The following is a 21,064-nucleotide window of genomic DNA, read 5'->3' as shown; positions in this document are numbered from 1 at the left end:
TTTTATAATATCTTGTCTGTACCATTACAGCATGCTACATTGTGGACTTTCAACTAACAAATTGGCACCGCTCCAATCAGTACTGAACTTGGCTGCTCGTCTCATTCATCTTTCTTCTCGCTCTTCATCTTCTGCTCTTCTTTGTTAAGCAGTCTCTGTATTTTGTATACTGGTGTATACCATTGTCTGTATTATTTTGTATCCCATGCTTGTTTCTTACTTTGTACAGCGCCATGGAATATGTTGGCGCTTTATAAATCAATAATAACAATAATAATAATACCACAAACAATAACTTAAAGAGAACCAGAGATGAAGCACCCTCTTGTATTTTACCTTATAAATCAGTGGGAACATGACAGTAAACACCTAATCTGCTCTTTGTTTCATTGTTCTCTGTTTAATTTGAATGTTATCACCTCTGATAAGAATCCCCGACTGAGCACTCAGTCTAGCTTTGCTACATAAAGATTATAACTGAGTCTGTCTTCTCTGGTGTCTTTTCAAGCCCAAGCCTGCCCCCTTGTGGCTCTGCTATAATGACTCAGCTATAATTATTCCCTGCAAAGCCAGGCTGCAGCGCATGGATCGTGGTAAAATGAGTATCTGATGACTCTCTCAGCGGCAGCACGGTGGTGGTGGTGGTGAGGGGGGGGGGGACAAGCGGGCCCATCGGGGGCCTGGGCCCAGTCGCACAGGTGACTTCTGCGACCGTGGCTCCTACGCCCCTGAGTTCAATCCATCAATCCTTAGTTAAAGTGGACCCAAACTAAAAATACAAGATTTCAGAAATAAAATCTATTTTCTAAATTATAATAATAAATAGCAGCCTTTTTTCAGCTGCACGATGACAAATATAAAATATTTTACATTTATTGGAGAAACCCCTCACTTCCTTTCATATTGCCGGCAAATAATCCGGCAAACTGGTGGAGTAGATCGTGTCCAGCAAAGGAGGAATTGCTAATGGCTGCCACCTGTATAACCCTAGTTATGCAAAGAGGAGGGTGAAAAGCATGCACTGAAATGCTCATAGGCTTGAAGGCGTGTTTATTTATATTTGTATGTGTCAAAGTGGTGCAACTAAATATTTTGAATTAAAAAAATGTTTGGTTTGGGTCCGCTTTAAAGTTCCTCTTTAAAACATAGTTTAAACATTGAAACCACACTGGTCCTTTCTATCATCATTAGTTCTCCTTTATACTAAAGGGTACCCGTAACCTCTTAAAGAGAACCCGAGGTGGGATTTTATTATGCTAGTGGGGCACAGAGGCTGGTTGTGCACACTAACACCAGCCTCTGTTGCCCCATGGTGTGCCTCCAAGACCCCCCTGTGCGCCGCTATACCCCCCGCAGTGCTGGCGACACGCAGCGTGTCGCCAGCACAATGTTTACCTAAGCGCTGTCTGTCAGCGCCGCTCCCCCGCCTCCTCCGTATCGGCGCTACCCGCCGTGTCCCTTCCCTCCGGCTGATTGGAGGGAAGTGACGCGGGCGGGTAGCGCCCATACGGAGGAGGCGGGGGAGCGGCGCTGACAGACAGCGCTTAGGTAAACATTGTGCTGGCGACACGCTGCGTGTCGCCAGCACTGCGGGGGGTATAGCGGCGCACAGGGGGGTCTTGGAGGCACACCATGGGGCAACAGAGGCTGGTGTTAGTGTGCACAACCAGCCTCTGTGCCCCACTAGCATAATAAAATCCCACCTCGGGTTCTCTTTTAAAAAAAGTTAGAAATGTACCTCAGTAGGAGGAAGCCTCTGGATGGTCTAGAGAATTCCGTGGTCTCCTGAAGCCCATCCTGTGCTGGTATCCTCTGACCAATCTTCAACATTAATAGTTGTGTACAAACGCGACTGCACACGCGCAAAGTGCGACCCATGCTTGTGCAGTAGCCAGGAACAGCTTGCGCAAAGCTTCTTTCTTAAGCTCCACACTACTGAGCAGAAGCAAACACACTAGCACCTGTGCAGTGCGGCTGCACTTGTACTCGGAGGGGAGCGCAAGCACAAAGATAAAGAGGATCCTGGGCCTGCAGCAGAGGGGTTTCAGAGAATCCAGAGGTTTTCTGGCTAGAGTATGAACAACACATTTACTGTAGCCAAATACATTAGCAGATGGTTAATAGGGATGGCCCAGCCTAGGAGAACTCATGGAGAATCATGTGATCAGTTTGATCAGCTGATAGATTTGTGAGGCTTTGATTAGCTGGTCATGATCATGTGTTAAACGAGGAAGTCATCACAGCAAATCAGAGGCTTACAAATCTATCAGCTGATCAAACTGATCATGTGCTTCTCCATGAGTTCTCCAAGGCTGGACCATCTCTACTAACCGGCTAGCTGCTACTTGATCAGCAGCCCACTGACTTTAGTTGCCTCAATGTCTTTCTTTTTCCGAGCTAGTGGAAATGCGCATATAAAGACTATTACAATAGACAAGACAATAAGCAGAAAATCTGAAAAATTCTCTCCAGTTTTCCTGCCGCATGACTTCAGCATTAGTCAGTCTGCAGATTATTCATCTCTGTGATGACCTTGTCTTTGCTGTATTACACACTACACCGTCTAAAATGTTACTGTACATATTGTGGGCTTAACATAACTGAAAACAAAGTTCAGAGCATTAACCCAACGTACTCGCACTACTGAACTGGCTCAGTATTAAAGTGGTATTGTATTTAAAAAATGATTTTCCTGTAAAATATCAAACACACAAAAAAATGCATTTGAAACACTATGAGACTGTTCTGATGTCTTTTAAATGCACATTTGCATCTCACTAAAGCTGACTGATTCATTGCCGACTGCAAGACAAATTATCAGATGTACTCCTTATGAAGTAATTAGTGAGCAAATAGAGATTATAGAAATATAGAAGTTCTCCGCTCCCCCCAGATACAACAGAAGTTGTTCTGCTTTATTTCAGCTCAATCTGATAATTCTGTCTGGCAAAGGCAGACTTATCAATTAGCAGCAGGAAGGAAAGTCTATAGGGGCCCATACACTGGTTGATTTCAGTCATCGATTGACTGCCGTTCTGATTGAATCGGCTAGAAATCGATGCAGCAGAAAGCATGATCGATCGGCCGATCAATTTCCGGCTGATTTCAATCGATTTGCTCGATCGGTCAGGATGGAAAATCTAGGTCGATCGGCAGATGGCAGCAGATCGATGGCCCATAGAGTTGCATTGGATCGAATGGTGCAATAAGGCATTTCAATCGATTTTCAAAAGATTGAATTCTGAAATCTACTGGAAATCTGTTCCTAGAGAGATTCCTGTCAGATTCGACCTAACCGGCATCTGAGAGGAATCTATACGATGGTCGAATCTGCTGAAAATCTATAAGTGTATGGCCACACCCGATACAAAGGACTCGCGCCTGCGCAGTAGAGTGGATCGGATCAGGTTCGGCTATTTCCGCGTTACCCGAATGAAGAGCGGCTAGTGTGCTTGCGCAGGATCACAGTAGGTAAATATTTACCTCGCCGCAGTTCAGAGTCCTGCAGGGCTGGATTGCCGGGACATCGGAGGACAGGGAAATACCCCCCAGAGGGTTTTTTTTTTTCATTACAGTTTTTTTTAAGTGATTAAGTATAACGCTCATATTTACCAGACAAGAATCTGCCACAAAACTGCAGCATAGTAAGAAAACCATAAAAAACCTGCATTTTGTAGAGCATGATAAGATCACAATAAAAATCAAGACTGAACTCAGTAACTACTTGCATCGGTATAATAGCCCACATTCTCAGACATAAATAATGCACACCATTCTCAGTGTTTGCCCTAGCACTGATCACACCCAACATCTGCAAAGCAAAGCAGTTACTACACAATGTAAGATAGAGTTAGTAGGGTGGTGATAGCATTCTCCCCTTGCACTGCTGGGTTTCTGGTTCAGTTCTGGACCAGGGCACTTTTGCATGAAGTTTGTATGTTTGTATGCCTGCATGAGTTTCCTCCAGGCATTCTGGTTCCCTCTCACATCCCAAAAACATAAATAAATAAATTAACTGGCTCATGGCTTATCCTCCACATGCTTTCACTCGGAAAATATAAGCATCTCCTCCTGTGGCCGTGGGTGGGGATCGGGCAGTTGTCATGGATGTGATACATGGACAAGTGGTCATGATGGCCATTCGCACCTGGGGGTGGAGGGGTGGGTGTTGTGGCATGCACGGGGTGGGGGCGGACCAGGAAAAAATGGCGCATACCACAATAAAAACTTTCTGTCGTACCAGTGAAAAGCACGGGAAATGTAATTTACCATTTTGAAGTTCAACATTTTTGCGCACGGTGCACTTCCGGTAATTATCTATCACTACGCCAGAATGTTGCACTTCAAAACGGTAAATTACGCTTACCGTGCTTCTCAATGGTGTGCCGAAAAATTTCTATTGTGGTGAGCGTAGGGTTCAGTGTGACAGGCGGCTGGGTTTAAACGACCTGCTGCTGGACGATCGCGTTTCCCCTCCACTTGTTAGTTTGAATGAGCTCGGCAGCCAGCTAATCACCATGCTGTGAAACAGGAACAGGAACTAAACAGGAAGTGGAGAGGAGACGGGATCGCCGGGGTGTTAAATAACCTTAGTGTGTGTGTGTGTGTGGGGGGGGGGTTGTGGCTACGGATGGCATGCGCTTGTTTCCTAGCCAGCCCCTGCTATTAGCATATAATTGGCCATCTCATCTGTAGGTAGTGACATCACATCAGTGAATAACAGGACAGACTGGTTCCAATAGTGTTAATTAGAATTAAGGAAACTCTAGATTTTCATCACCTAAAATGATTATTTGAGATTATATCATGTGACCATCTAGCGTGAGTACCCCAACATTGGCAGGCTGTTTTCTGGTGACGTGTTTAGTTAGATCCCACCCAGCTGATCGCTACTGCAGTTCTGCTTTGAGCTGAAGTAGGATATGTGCTCCTACCACGCCCCCCAATCACCCCACTGCCCAATGCTGTGTTGTCTTCCAAAAAGTTAACCTGTACACTGGTCAGGTGTTAACTCTCACCCAAAGCGATCACAAAAGATTGTTTGCCGTAACTATTATCTCATATGCATAAATACAGCTCTTCCGCTTACCTTCTCCACCAATCAGCATGAGCAGGCCGCTGTGTCGGAGTGGGAGAGGAGAGCGTAAGGGATGCAGTTCCAAGATGCACAGCCACTACTGCGTTAGCGGCAGCAACACCTGGAATAAAGATTGGTTTGGTCAGGTAAGTATACATTTCATAATATAAACATTGCCCTCTCACAAGTGTCAAGCACATTTCAATGGATCTTTAACCAGTTCAACCTTCAGTGTCGTTTCACCTCATGCATCCGAGCAACTTTCACCTCCCATTCATTCGCCAATAACTTTATCACTACTTATCACAATGAATTGATCTATATCTTGTTTTTTCCGCACACCAATTAGGCTTTCTTTGGGTGGTACATTTTGCTAAGAATTATTTCTAAATACATTATAATGGGAATATTAAGGAAAAAAATGAAAAAAATCATTATTTCTCAGTTTTCAGCCATTATAGCTTTAAAATAACACATACTGCCATAATTAAAACACACATATTTTATTTGCTTATTTGTCCCGGTTATTACACCATTTAAATTATGTCCCTATAACAATGTATGGCGTCAATATTTTAATTGGAAATAAAGGTGCATTTTTTCAATTTGCGTCCATCACCTTATAATTTAGAAAAGTATAGTAATATACTCGCTTGACATGCATATTAAAAAAGTTCAGACCCTTAGATAACTACTTATGTTGTTTGTTTTTTTTAAGTGTTATTTGGGGTTTTTGGAGTGGAGAGGTAAACAGATAATTTAAAATGTAATTGATTGTGTATATTTAAAAAAAAAATGTATGTAGATTTAGTTTTACTAATTGGCCACAAGATGGCCACAGTAAATTTTTTGTTTTTCATCCTGTAAGCGAGAGCACTCGCTTACAGGAACATGACGTGAAACTCGGAAAAATCGCAGCTTTTTAGAGAAGCCGTCTGTTTTTCATACAGAGACATAGATCAATGAATGGGAACTGTGCACCCACTCATTGATCTCCGGGCTAACGGAAGGCGGCAGGAGCGCGTGTTCGCGCGCCCGGCACAGTGGCAGCAGGGCAGGCTATCTGGAATGATAAATAATTCCAGACAGACCTAAGTGGTTAAGAGCTTAGTAAACACATTTTCAATGCACCCAAATGGCGCTCATGGGATGCAGATAGGACAATGAACTGCCCGACATGCACACAGTTCAGCTATCCATTGAAAAAGGCCTAAAGCCTGCTACAAACTTTCAATTATGATTGGCCAATCACTGACCAATTTTACCACCTCCATGTAGTATGAGTTCACCTACACAATCTGTTTATAGTATTCAAAATCTGTTATACAACATGGAGGTGGTAAAATTAGTCAGTGATTGGCAAATCATAATTGAAAGTGTGTACCAAGCTTAAAGTGGAACTGAGAAGTCCTAAAAAATGTTTTTAAAAAAGTTTCACTTACCTGGGGCTTCTGCCAGCCCCCTGCTGCCGACCTGTGCCCACGCCACATACTGTTCCTCCGTTCCACCATTGCAGCTCACTTTCCTACTCGTAGTGGAAGCCGACTTCAAAGTCGACCTCCACTGCGCCCTAGCCACGCATATCTCTGTACGCAATACCATGGCCAGGAGTGTCCTGCGCAGGCGCAGTATGAGAAAATCTCTACTGCACCTACGAGGATGCACTCGACCAGGGCTGTGCAGGAATGGTGGACAACTCAGTGCGCAAAGTGAACCGTGAACTGAAGATTGATATGTCACATCGCGGGCACAGGTTGGCTGCAGGGGGCTGGCAGAAGCCCCAGGTAAGTGAAACTTTTTTTTAGACATTTCAGTTCCGCTCCAAGTTCAAGCAGGCAGTCACTATTTGTCAATTGCACCATCTGGTATTTGCAGACAGCTGCAGCATTTGGGACAGGGAGCGGGACTCGTGCATGAGCCTTGAAGCAGCATCCGCCTACCACTCACTAACTGCTCTGTGCACACATTGTGCAGTTAGGGCCCTTTGTCACTGGAAAGCGCAATCACAATTGACAATCACAAGTTGCATTACCGGTGAGAATCACACAGCCCGACTATTGCGATTTGGGAAAAAACTATGCGCACTTGTGGGAAATGAGCACCGCGATTTACATGTTATCACAGTCCTCATTGCGATCGGCACAACGGCTGCGATCTTCTTTCTGAAGCGGATTGCAGTCAGTGGGAAAAAGTCCTTATTAGTGTTTGTCATGAACATTAGCAGACAGTAGCATTAGGCCTTCGTTCACATCTCTTCAATGCAGATGGCCATGTGATCAGAATGCAACACGTACGATCGAACGCCATCTGCGCCGCTGCCCGCTGCTGATCCCATCCATTGACAGTGATGGGATCAGCTCTGCGCTTGCGAGCAAAATGCAGGCAGCAGTACGCAAGCGCTTCATAGCACATCGTACTGCTGCACAGCGCAGTAGATTAAACGGTAGAAGGGCTGTCTATGCCCTTCTGCTGTTCCTGCGTTTCAGCACATCATACGCGCTTCCAAATGCACACGGAAGCGCGTTTGATGTGAACGAGGCCTTATACAGCAGATAACTGGCCAGTCAGATGTTAAGCAGGTGGTTTTCCATTTAAACACCGAGTGGTTTAATTGTCTTTTGGAATTAACAGTGCTAGAGTGCCAGGTCTGATCCCTGACCACACGCTATCTGCATGCAGCTTGTTTTTCTCTGTTTGTATGCGTTTCGTCTAGGCACTTCAGTCTCTCCCCACATCCCAAAAACACAGACAAGATAGGATTATCAGACTAAAACTATGGCAGGGATTAGATTGTGCTACTCCGGGGGACAGTCAGTTGCTAGTAAATTATTCAGTGCACTCTGTAAGGCACTGTGAAAAATGTCAGCACTTTCTTAATGCGCAATAATAATTACACTGTAGAGGCAGCAGGAGTCATACTGTACTAGGAAAATAATAGTAGCTGAGTGCAGGGATACAGAAATCCAGCGTTTCATTGTGCCTAGGCATGGAGTGCAGGAGGGCCAACAGCAATATAACTGGGCGGTGCTAAGGAGAATATGTTGTAAGGAGGTTAGGGTAAAGCTAAGTGCACACATGCGAGAATTGTGGCCCGTCAATTCGTGGAACAATCCTGTACAGACTCAGGCCCTGAGGCTAGCAATTGCTCTGTTACTATGGAGGAGGGAAGACGATCTGCGGACGAGCGGCTTCAGTCAGTCGGCGGTGCTAGTAAAAAGCATTGCGAATGGTCATGCTCAGGCATTGGGTGTTGTTAAAAATCCTGACAGGACAGATCTTGCTTGGGATCAAAATCAGATACTCACCCGAACATATGACATGATGAGATAGACGTGTATGTACAGTGCCTAACAAACTAATAACTAGGCTGTGTTCCTTTTTTTCTTTCTCTGCCTGAAAGAGTTAAATATCAGGTATGTAAGTGGCTGACTCAGTCCTGACTCAGACAGAAAGTGACTACAGTGTGACCCTCACTGATAAGAACTATAAAACACTTTCCTAGCAGAAAACGGCTTCTGAGAGCAGGAAAGAGATAAAAAGGGTCAGTAGTTCATAGATTTAGCTCTGGCATACTTCAATGAATGTGTAATTGAGCAAAAACAATAAAACAGTTAAAACTTAAAAAGTAGACTTAAACAAAATAAAACTGTGGAATATCTTAAAAAAAAATAATTTTTAGGAGAAGGAAGATGGATACAATCGTTTATTTCATTTTAATGAGCTTTACTCACCTGGGGCTCTCTCCAGCCCCTTGCAGCCGACTGTCCCACGCCGACTGCTCCGCGCAGTTCGCCGCGGCCCACGTGGCCATGGTTGACAGCGGTGCTTCGAAGAACGAGAACGGAGACCGGGACAGCGGCGGGGAGCAGAGCAGTCGGCGTGGGACAGTCAGCTGCAAGGGGCTGGAGAGAGCCCCAGGTGAGTAAAGCTCATTTTACCTAATTTGGCTGATAACTCCTTTAAAGAGTACCTAAACTACAGTTTGCTTTAAACCTAATAAGTTGCCAAGATATATAAACTCACACATGATAAAGATTGATTTTCTCACCCCCAAGGTTCTATTCCACATATGGGGCTCGATTCACTATGCTGTGACAACTGCTATCACAGCAGTTATCACGTGAGCTGCCGCGCGCAAAGGTTTGCGCACAAACAGTGTTACTTCGCATGATAAGCGAAGGTTTACACGCATGTGGTCATGCGCAAACTTCGCGTGATAACTGCTGTGATAGCAGTTGTCACAGCATAGTGAATCGAGCCTATGGTCTTGAAATCCCTGCCCCCAATGTGAAAGTGGGCCCTGGGCCTTTTTTTTCATTCCAAACCATAGGTGCAAAGGATGCTGGGGGATTGATGTCATAACTCCACCCCTCATGTCCATGTGATCTAATCTAGGCAGATAGACAGACATCTATATATATAAAATCGTATGTATGTATGTATGTATGTATGTATGTATGTATGTATGTATGTATGTATGTATTTGTGTGTGTGTGTGTGTGTGTGTGTGTGTGTGTGTATGTGCCGCGATCACGCAAAAACGGCTTGACCGATTTGAACGAAACTTGGTACACAGATCCCTTACTACCTGGGATGATAGGTTCTGGGGGTGTCGCGGCCCCCCTGCACAGCTGGGCGGAGCTACAAACAGCAAATCAGATTCCACCCATTCAAGTCAATGGAAAACATGTAAAAGGCTGCCATTCTCACAGTAATCAAGCCAGAGTCACCACACTTGGCACAGTTGGTCACTTGGTGACCGAGGCTACAAATCCAGAAAAAGCGGGCGGAGCATAAAACAGCCAATCAAAATTCAGCTATTCATTTTAAATGGGAAAATGTAAACTGCAGCCATTCTTAGACTGTTTGTCGCAGGGTTCTCAAACTTGGCACACTTGGTCACTGGGTGAGTAAGATTAAGATTTAGGAAAGTGGATGGAGCCTACAACAGCCAATCAAAATTCACCTATTGCGTTTAAAGGGGAATATTTAAACTGCTGCCATTCTTACACTGTTTATGGCAGAGGCTTCAGACTTGCTGCAGTCAGTCATTGGGTGACTGGGGTCCAAATTAATTAACCCTCTGGGCGATACAATTATATCGCCCAGGAGGTGGCGCAGCACTATTGTTTTTTAAATCATGTAGCGAGCCCAGGGCTCGCTACATGATAGCCGCAGCGCAGCGGCATCCCCCCACCCACTCCGATCGCCTTCGGCGATCAGAGTAAGCAGGAAATCCCATTCAGAACGGGATTTCCTGCTGGGCTTCCCCGGTCGCCATGGCGACGGGGCGGGATGACGTCACCGACGTCTTGGACGTCGTGACGTCAGAGGGAGTCCCGATCCACCCCTCAGCGCTGCCTGGCCTGATTGGCCAGGCTGCGCAAGGGGTCGGGGAGGGGGGGGGGCTGCGCGGCACGGCGAGCGGCGGCGGATCGGCGGCGAGCGGAAGTTACACGCAGCTAGCAAAGTGTTAGCTGCGTGTAGCAAAAAAAAATTATGCAAATCGGCCCACCAGGGCCTGAGAAATCCTCCTGCGCGATATACCCCGAGCTCAGCTCGGGATTATCGCTCAGGAGGTTAAAGGGGTGGGGCCACAAACAGCCAATCAGATTTCTTTGCTGGATAAACTGCTTCCATTCACACATTTTTGATGCCAGGAACCTGAAAGCTCACAAAATTGGTCATTGAGTGACTGTGTGACAAGGTTACACAAAGTGGGCGGAGCCAAAAACAAATTTTACTGGGAAAATATAAACTGCAGCCATTCTTACACTGTTAATGGCAGGGTTGTCAAACTTTGCACAGTTGGTCATTGGGTGAATGAGATTAAGATTTTGGAAAGTGGGAGGAGCCTACAACAGCCAATCAAAATTCACCTATTGATTTTCATGGGAATATTTACATTGCTACCATTCTTACACTGTTAATGGCAGAGGCCGCAAACCTGATACAGTCAGTAATTGGGTGACTGGGGACCAAATTCACTAAAGGGGGTGGAGCCACAAACAGCCAATCATGTTTGTTAGATTGATTTCAGCCATTCTGTTATTGGCAGGGTTCTCAAACTTGACACAGTTGGCCACTGGGTGACTAGGATTAATATTCAGGAAAGTGGGTGGAGCGTACAGCAGCCAATCAAAAGTCATCTTTTGATTTTCAGGGGGAATATTTACATTGCTGCCATTCTTGCACTGTTAATGGCACCGATTATTATACAGATAAGTGGGTGGAGCCTAAAAAAGCCAATCAAAATTCACCAGTTGATTTTCAAGGGGAATATTAAAATTGCTGTCATTCTTGCACTGTTAATGGCACAAGCCTCAAACCTACAGTTGGTCATTGGGTCACTGGGGTTCAAATTCAGAAAAGGGGATAGAGCAGGCATGGGCAAACTTGGCCCTCCAGCTGTTAAGGAACTACAAGTCCCACAATGCATTGCAGGAGTCTGACAGCCACAGTCATGATTCATTAAGACAAATGCATTGTGGGATTTGTAGTTCCTTAACAGCTGGAGGGCCAAGTTTGCCCATGCCTGGGATAGAGCCACAAACAGCCAATCAGATGTGTTTTATTTTACTGGGAAAATACAAATTATTGATGCCAAGGACCCAAAGCTCACAAACATGGTCATTGAGTGACTGTGTGTCCAGGTTACAGAAATGGGCAGAGCCAAAAACAAATTTCACTGGGAAAATGTAAACTGCAGCCCTTCTTCACTGTTAATGGCAGGGATCTCAAACTTTGCCAAGATGGTCACTGGGTGACTGAGATTAATATTCAGGGAAGTGGGTGGAGCCTATCATAGCCAATCAAAATTCACCTGTTGATTTTTAAGGGGAATATTTAAATTGCTGCCATTTTTACACTGTTAATAGCAGATGCCTCAAACCTGCTACAGTTGGTCATTGGGTGACTGGGGTTCAAATGTTGGAGAGGGGCGCAGCCACAAACAGCCAATCTGATTTGTTTAATTTCTATGGGAATATACAAAATATTGATGCCAAAGACCCCAAAGCTCAAAAACGTGGTCATTGAGTGTTCGTGCATTAGGGTTACAAAAAGTGGGCAGAGCCAAAACTGGTCAAATACATACACGGGCAGTTCCAGGTCATTAGTGGGCGGAGACAAATACAAATTTCACTGGGAAAAAGTATACTGCAGCCATTCTTACACTGTTAATGGCAGGGTTCTCAAACCTGCTACAGTTGGTCATTGGGTGACTGGGGTTAAAATTCAGAAAAGGGGGTGGAGCCACAAACAGCCAATTAGATTTTTTTTCATTTCAATGCAAATTATTGATTCCAAAGACCGCAAAGCTCACAAACTTGGTCATTGAGTAATTGTGTGTTAGGGTTAGAAAAACTGGGCGGAGCTAACACTAGCCAAATACATTCCCGGGCAACGCCGGGCAATCAGCTAGTCTGAAATAAGAATTACAGCAAACAGACATGATAATACTGGCTACAGCAGTTTTTCTGTGTCTTCTCTCTCCTACACACTGTGAAAAGAGAAGTAATTTGATCCAGACAGGCAGACAGCAGGGGAGGGAGAGGCAGGGGAGTTAACCAGGCTGAAGAGGTGGGCACAATGCTTTCAGCTTCAGGAGGAATAAGTGTTACTTACACATATAAATATGAGTCTGTTCTATCCAATATGATGTACCAGATGTAAACTTTATATGTTCATCTAACTGTACACAGTGCCTAGACTACATATATGTATTGCCATTCAGACCTTTTTTGGCTGGAGGTGGCCTTTAAAGTGAAGGTCCAGGGAACTCTTGAAAAAAATAAAAATCCCTATCCACTTACCTGGGGCTTCCTCCAGCCTGTGGCAGGCAGGAGGTGCCCTCGCCGCCGCTCCAGAGGCTTCCGGTCGTCTTCGGTGGCCGACCCGACCTGGCCAGGCCGGCTGCCAGGTCGGGCTCTTCTGCGCTCCATGGCCGGGCTCTTCTGCGTCCCACACGGGCGCGCTGACGTCATCGGACGTCCTCCGGGCTGTACTGCGCAGGCGCAGAACTACTGCGCCTGCGCAGTACAGCCCGGAGGACGTCCGATGACGTCAGCGCGCCGGCGTGGGACGCAGAAGAGCCCGGCCATGGAGCGCAGAAGAGCCCGACCTGGCAGCCGGCCTGGCTAGGTCGGGTCGGCCACCGAAGACGACCGGAAGCCTCTGGAGCGGCGGCGAGGGCACCTCCTGCCTGCCACGGGCTGGAGGAAGCCCCAGGTAAGTGGATAGGGATTTTTATTTTTTTCAAGAGTTCCCTGAACCTTCCCTTTAAGGGTGGGAAGCCCCAGGATCCTATTGAGGCTTCCCTTGCTACTCAGATGTCCCCCTTTTACTGCGCTCCTTCCCGTCATGCAGTGTGGGCGCGCAGTAAACATCTGAGCAGGGCCGCGCAAGCACAGCAGCGCAGAGCCCAGGCTTCGGCTTACTGCGCATGGGCGGGCTTGTGCAGCCACAATACAGGGAGAACAGGGAGAAGAGCTCTGCGGTCCTGATGTGATTCACAACAATACATTGTCGCTGATTTTCGGGGGAGGGGAGAGGGGACTCAGCGACGGGGGACATTGGAATACAGAAGGAAGCCTCACTAGGATCCTGAAGCTTCCCTCTCTTTAAGTAAGTGTCTCATTTTGTACTCGGGTACACTTGGGAGCTTGGGAGACGCACGCACACTGTACACAGGACACCGGCCGGGGACGCGCAGGAGGCGACCGGAGCTGTACCTGGATGTGTAATTATGATGTGCTTTGTTACAAGAGTTTTTAATGTACTTGGATTTTAGGAGGGGCCATTGGCGCTTTATTAAATTGATTTACACTATGCAAGGTCGTCTCTCCTATACTTTCTAGAAGCTGTCCCATGGGATATGATACACTATATACCAAAGCAGTGTTCTGGTGAGCAGGGGCAAACGGGGGGGGGGGGGGGGGGGGGGTGCATTCCTCCTGTTCTATTGGTGATAGCCCTGGTCACTTCAGTCAACCTTTTTGAGCACAAGGGTGTTGTGATAAGGCGTTACTTGCTATAAGGGTTCCCCTCTTCTGCTCTGCTTATTTTTAAGGTCCTGTGGAGGTTGCAAGTGGACTCTGCTGGCGCTGCTATTCTGACTGGAACATTTTGGGAACATTTTCTCTTCTATAGTGTGCTGCCTGGAGCAGTGGGGTTAACAGGACACTGAGCGCAGTTCCATCTGATAAACACAATGCCCAAGCAATATCGATCAGTGGCCACTGTACATACATAACAATCGTTGGCTGAAACGATAATTGGACGTTTCAGACAACAGTAATTGCATATGTGTACGTAGCTTCAGGCATGAGGAAAGGGAGTATGTTAGGCAGGAATGGACACAAGTGCTGACTTATAAGAGAAAGACAGTCTCCCACACCCGATATACAAGTAGTAGTGGTGACAGGATTACAGATTCTCTTAGGGCTTGTTCATACTATCAGCATGCTGAATTTTTTAAGCGCTGGCGATTTTGCAAATCACCCTAAAAGTGCTTGTGGAATGATTTCCTATGACAGTGTTCACATGTGAGCGTTTCATTTTTATTAAAATCGCAAAACGCGCTACATGTACCATTCTCTGAGCGGTTTTGCTCAATGGAAGGTTGAGGGACATCGCAAAGCTCTTGAAAAAGCGCTTTGTATAGTGTTTTCCCGAGCACTTATAATAAATACATTGTATTTATTCATTTCCGGGTCAAATACTGTAGATACCTTCCTGAATGACGTCAGAAAGTGAAAATCTTAATCGCTCAGGAAAAGTGTTTACAAAAGCGCTTTTCTAAGCGCTATACAATCGCTCAGTGCTTGCGAGCCGTTGGCCTCGTTCACATTACCAAACCCAGATGGCTGTGAGTTTGGAATGCAACTAACGTCTGTGTTGCATTACTGATCCCATTTTCTACAGTGAAAGGGTTAGCGCTGCGTTTGCAAAAAAGGTGTGCAGCAGTAAGATATCACAGCGTACTGCTGAGCAGCACAAAAGGTTAGAACAGTGTAATCTATGCACTTCTGATGTTCTTGCAGATCACACACTATACACGTTGCCAAAATGTATAACGTGAACGAGGCTTTAGGCACAGAGCACACGTGTTTGAATTGTGAGTATTTTGCTGAAGTCTGAGATTTTCTGTGTTTCGTTTTGCAGGTTTTTTGGACAGCCTTCTGCACCACGTAAGCGTTCCCAAACACTATGTACAGTATTTCACCACGACTTGAAAAATCACAGACAATTTCAGAGAACCAGAAACCCCGAACACGCTCACAAAAACAGAAGGACGAGGGTGCTCCATGTGTAATTAAAAGATTTTGGCTGGGTGCACACATAACAGAGAGTGAAAGGTTGCGTTTTCTGTCATGTGCGTTCTTTTCTGTGCGTTTTGTTTTTCTGCATTTTTCTAGCCTTTTGCATGCGTTTTTAAACATCTGCGGTTCGCATACACAAATGCATATCCCTATTGTATACATTTTTAATGCGTTTTAATATTTTGATCTATGCAAATCACTAGGAAGACAACAAAAAGCGAAAATACATCACAAAACAAATAAAAAAGCATGAAAAACGCATACCATTTTGTTCCCATTTTTTTCTTTATGTGCGTTTTTGAAGCATTTGTTTATATTATCCAACAAAACCAGCATTTTTAAAAATGCACGCATAGAAAAGTCATATAGACTTCCATTAAAGCAAAAACGCAGCGTTATCCGCAACGCTTGCATTTTAGCTGAGGGTCAGTGTTGCCAACTCATCCCTTTAATTACTGACACATCTAAGTTATACAGGTTCTGGGGCTACTTACACATAATCAGTGCCTTACCTGCATCTACCTAGCCACGAAACCTGTATAATTCATATGTGTCAGTAATTAAAGGGATGAGTTGGCAACACTGCTGAGGGTGCACCTGGCCTTTCTCACACCTATTGGAACACACATCTTGATCATCTGTACCCAGAGAAGGAGTTGAACCATAACTATCAAACACAGACATTTTCATATGTATCCGATTCCCTCCTACCCGCCTTCTTAGCTCCGTTCACACCTGTAAACGCAAATCACAATTGCCCTTTTTTTAACTAAATTTTGCGATTATTTTTTTTTTGGGGTGATTGGGTTTTGCACTTTTAATTCTAGCAAACGAGAATTGTGAGGCAATCGCTGGGAAAATTCTGCAGGCAGCACGTTTGCAGTTGGTGATAATCCCACATGCGGCGCAATCACTGCAGTGAGAGTAGTCCCATAGTATTACTAGTGCAGCGCCGCTTTGCTGATCACCGTTGACCAGCAAAGTGCGAATTGCCGTCAATCCGCTTCAAAAAGCGGATTGCAGCCATTTTGATGCTCGTGACAGCACTGCGATTCTTATTTCCCATTAGTGCGCACCTTTTTTCCCAGGTTGCAATCGGCGCCTTGCACGATTCTCGTCACGATCCGTTCCCAGCAGCTATATTGGGCTCTGTTTACAATCACACATGCAGTACCGCTATATTACGGCCACTGATAATTTCCGCATTTTTTCCACATTCACTAAAAATTTCCACATGTTTTCAGCATGCGGGAACAATGCGTAAAAAAAAATTGGGGAAACATGCATAATTACATAGTAAACATGCGGAAACCATGCGTAAAAAAGTGGCATAAAAAAAACTTGTCAAAAAAAAAAAAATTCAAGTCCAGCAAACACAGCGCTCAAGGCTCTTTTAACCAGCCTGGCGGTATGGACGAGCTTAGCTCGTCCATTACCGCCGGAGGCTGCCGCTCAGGCCCTGCTGGGCCGATTTTAATCAAGTAAAAAGGAGCACACGCAGCCGGCACTTTGCCAGCCGTGTGTGCTGCCTGATCGCTGCCGCAGTGGCGAAAGAGAGTCCCCCCAGCCGCCCGAGCCCAGCGCAGCCGGACCAAACAGTTCCGGCCAGCGCTAAGGGCTGGATTAAAGGCGGCTGACGTCAGGACGTGGAAAGCATAACAAGAAGGGCCGCTCATTGCGGCCTTTCTTGTTACTTCTGATCGCCGGAGGCGATCAGAAGTACGCATTAGGAGCGCCCTCTAGTGGGCTTTCATGCAGCCAACTTTCAGTTGGCTGCATGCAATCGTTTTTTTTTAATAAAAAAAAAAACGTCCGGTCGCCAGCCTGGCAATCTTAACAGAACGCCAGGCTGGTTAATTACTAGTACTAGTAGGTGATATAAAATCAGTAGTTAAGTCAGAAATAATGACCCCCTTTTTGTTTGTGAATTTCGATTTCTTGCGGGAATTACTAACTTTTGCGGACTTCTACCGCACTTTTTACCGTACTTTTTATGCATGCGGGTAAACAATGCGTACAATTTTACGCATGCAGTAAATAAACATGCGTAACATTTTGTGAATGTCAAGATGGTCTTACTTCACTCGGGAATTTACCGCAAGTGCTTTTCTGCATGTGGAAAATAATTGTGAATAGAGCCCCTTGTGCATTTGTGAGTAGAAAAGAAAGTGTGCGCATCGCAAACGCAGCGCAATTGCGTTACAGCTTGGTTCACACATAAATATGTACATTTCTGGCCCAGTACCGGCCTGTCTTATCTGTTATGCATCATCTGTCCTCTCTGGTGAGGAACTCGATGTGGGCCCAGACTGCGTCCCACAGGGATGTATAAGTCACTGCACTGCAGGCCTCCCATCGCAGGAGCTCTGCTGTCGTGTAAGTGCACGTGGTAAGCACTCCGACAGTCACATCTACCGCCTGCCTTCAGGCAGCCGCTACAAAACTATTCCCACCAAAACCTCCAGGCAGAGGAACTCCTTTTTCCCCTAAGAAGTGCTCCTTCTGAACTGGAGCCCCTTACACAGCAAAACCTCCAAGCAGGGCCGGGCCGAGGCGAAAGAGGCTCCAGCCTCAGGGCGCAGTGTAGGAGGGGGCGCACAACTCACTCAGCTATCACATCCCTATTGTGTTTGAAGCAGAGAGAAATAAGAACAGGTGATACATGGCAGTGACTGCAAGCCAGATAACTAGAGATTAAGGTGCTGTGGGGCTGGGGCGCCTATTCGTCTAATAGCAATCAGTGTGTGATGGCTGGGGTGGAAGGGATGGAGGGGCACACTTAGGCGTCTCAGCCTTGGGTGCTGGAGGACCTTGTCCTGGGTCTGCCTCCTAGCTTGGTATCCCAGTTCCCCCTGCATTAGGCTAGGATTCCACTTGTGCGTTTTGTGTCAGATTTCTCTCTCAGAAAATGTGCATTGATTTGGCAGCTAATGGTAGTGAACGGGGCTGTTTCCATTCAATGCAAATTTTTGTACATCTGAGGTAAATTTTTTCAGGCATCGGATACAATTCTCGTACAATGCTTTGCATAGGCAACGCATAGCAATGCAAATTTTTGCATTATTTGCGCGAAAATTCACATTAAATCTGTGGTTACAGGAAGTTGTCAGCAATCACGACTAAGCTGTTACTAGGCAGATTGTTAGATTTGACTAAAGCAAATTTTCGCGTACAAAAATTTGCATAAAAATGCGAAAAAATTGACAAGCGAATTTTCACCAATCAGAAAAAATTTTGTGATGCGAAAATTTCACGCTACTGTGGAAATGCAGCCTAAGGGCCTGTACACACTGCTGCGCTTGCGCTGCGCTTTTCAAATCGCACGCGCTTTTTAATCTCAAGGTCTTTTGAAAAATAATGAAAATCGCGGAGACCTGTACACACTGGTGCGATGCGCTTTTCCTATTCTCATGAAGGCTTGCACTTTTAAAAATCGCATGCGATTTTAAAAGCGCAGCAGTGTGTACAGGCCCTAAGGCCACTTTCACAACTGAACGGGAATCGCGTGATTCCCTCTCACCGCAAACCGCTTAGCAGTTGTTATCCTATGGCAGTGTTCTCACTGCCGCGATTATGGGCGTTTTGCGATTAGCAATAATCGCAAATGCGTTATATCCAAAGTTTTGTCAGCGATTCTGGAGCGATTGCAATTTGCATGTATAGAACCGCTAATTGCGATCGCTCCCAAAAAACTACTTTGTCCAATGTTTTTTCCGCATTAATTGCTAAAAATTACTCCCCCAAAACGCTAGCGGTAATCACTAGCGTTTTGCGATTTTAGATGTGAACGGGGTCTTAGGCCTCGTTCACATCTCTTCAGCGCAGATGGCCATGTGATCGGAACGCAACACGTACGATCACACGCCATCTGCACCGCTGCTGATCCCATCCATTGACAGTGATGGGATCAGCTCTGCGCTTGTGAGTGCAATGCAGGCAGCAGTACGCAAGTGCTTCATAGCGCATCGTACTGCTGCGCAGCGCAGTAGATGTGAACGGTAGAAGGGCTGTCTATGCCCTTCTGCCGTTCCTGCGTTTCAGCACATCAACGCGCTTCTATATCCGCACGGAAGCACGTATGATGTGAACGAGGCCTTACTGTTACATAGGTCTCTATATCCAGATGTATGTTTTTATTGTTTGTGTTTTTATTTTCTGTATGTAATTTTTACTTTAGGTCTGATTTTTCACTGTGTGTAATTTTGCTCTATTGTGTGCCGACTACTGCACTTGGTAAAATAAATGATTCTTATTCTGTTTTGTATCAGTTTCCTATCAATTTTACCTGAATGGACCAGAAATGTTCACCTTTTATGTGTAAACACATGCTAAGCCAGCCTGCAATGGAAGTCTATAGAGATGAATATGAGGCCTCTGTTACCTATACCAAGCCTGTAGGCCTGTGTGGCAGCAGTGACAGCAGACCTCCCACCAGGAACTGCACAGCACTCCTCGATTTCCTGTTCTTATTTGGCCATTTTTACCTCACAAAATAAGCTGGAATCCTGTAGCTAGGCAAGTCTCTGCCTGACGAGATGCATGCTGGGAGATTCCCCTCAGCAGAGGCTGCAGGCAAGCCCCGCCCAGTCTCCACAGCTCTGCAACAGGGAAAGCAGCCACTTTTTCACTGATAAAACTTTATTGAACAAGCAGAACACATTCAGTGACCCTGTGCCCAAATACTGTAAAGTAAAGAAGGCCTGGAAAATCAGTATATGCTTATTCATGTCACCTTCAGTGTCATTTTTCTGTGATCTAAAATAACATTTTTTTCCCTTATGTATGGGACTTTGCTGTTAATTATCATAGCTCCCAACTGTCCATCTTTTGGAGGGACAGTCCCTCTTTGGGAGCCCTGTCCCTCTGTCCCTCTTTCTTCCTCATTTGTTCCCTTTTCAGGACTTTGTCTCTCTTTCTATGTAAGTATATATATTTCTCTACTAAACTATATTCATTGTATGTGAAATCAGCATTCATGTTTTGAAAACCAAAAAATGTGTTTGATTGACTCTAAACTTTATTCCCATCCTTTAAATTGATATATTACTAATTTTAAAATGTTACTATGAAGGAAAATGAACCAGGATAGAAAGGACCAGTGTGGTTTGAATTATAAAACAACATATTTTTTTTATGAAATCTTTATGTTATGTGTGACTAGGGGTGTGGCCGGGGCATGGCTTAAAGAGACTCTGTAACATCAAAAACCTCCTCTGGGGGGTACTCACCTCGGGTGGGGGAAGCCTCCGGATCCTAATGAGGCTTCCCACGCCGTCCTCTGTCCCACGGGGGTCTTGCTGCAGCCCTCCGAACAGCCGGCGACAGACCCGACTGTAGATTCAATATTTACCTTTGTTGGCTCCAGCGGGGGCGCTGTGGCTGCTTTCGGCTCGGAAATAGACGGAAATACCCGATCTCCGTCGGGTCCGCTCTACTGCGCAGGCGCCGGAAACTTGCGCCTGCGCAGTAGAGCAGACCCGACGGCGATCGGGTATTTCCGCCTACTTCTGAGCCGACAGCCGTCAGAGCGCCTGCGCAGGAGCTAGGAAGGTAAATATTGACGTCACCGCTGCACGGAGGGCTGCAGCGAAACCCCTGAGGGACGGAGGACGGCGTGGGAAGCCTTATTAGGATCTGGAAGCTTCCCCCACCCAAGGTGAGTACC

General features: G+C 45.7%; 1 protein-coding gene across 13 annotated transcripts in view; it reads right to left on the bottom strand.

Moving 5' to 3' along the window:
* Nucleotides 1-19,978, bottom strand: part of TENM4 (teneurin transmembrane protein 4) — a 1,797,006-nt gene extending 1,777,028 nt beyond the window's left edge. For 12 of the 13 annotated variants that reach the window (XM_068266709.1, XM_068266713.1, XM_068266710.1 and 9 more), the window contains exons 1-2: nucleotides 19,884-19,978; nucleotides 5,090-5,198 (exon numbers count right to left, since the gene is read on the bottom strand). The gene's annotated coding sequence lies outside the window, so the exon portion shown is untranslated. Of the gene's footprint in view, nucleotides 1-5,089; nucleotides 5,199-19,780 lie in introns of all 13 variants that reach the window. The other variant, XM_068266708.1, reaches the window with a different exon arrangement.
* Between the last annotated feature and the right edge of the window lie 1,086 nt (nucleotides 19,979-21,064).

The sequence above is a fragment of the Hyperolius riggenbachi genome, chromosome 2 (assembly GCF_040937935.1).
Source record: "Hyperolius riggenbachi isolate aHypRig1 chromosome 2, aHypRig1.pri, whole genome shotgun sequence".
NCBI lineage: Eukaryota > Metazoa > Chordata > Amphibia > Anura > Hyperoliidae > Hyperolius > Hyperolius riggenbachi.
The sequence above is the reverse complement of the archived record's forward strand: the minus strand, read 5'-3'. Positions and strand labels throughout refer to the sequence as shown.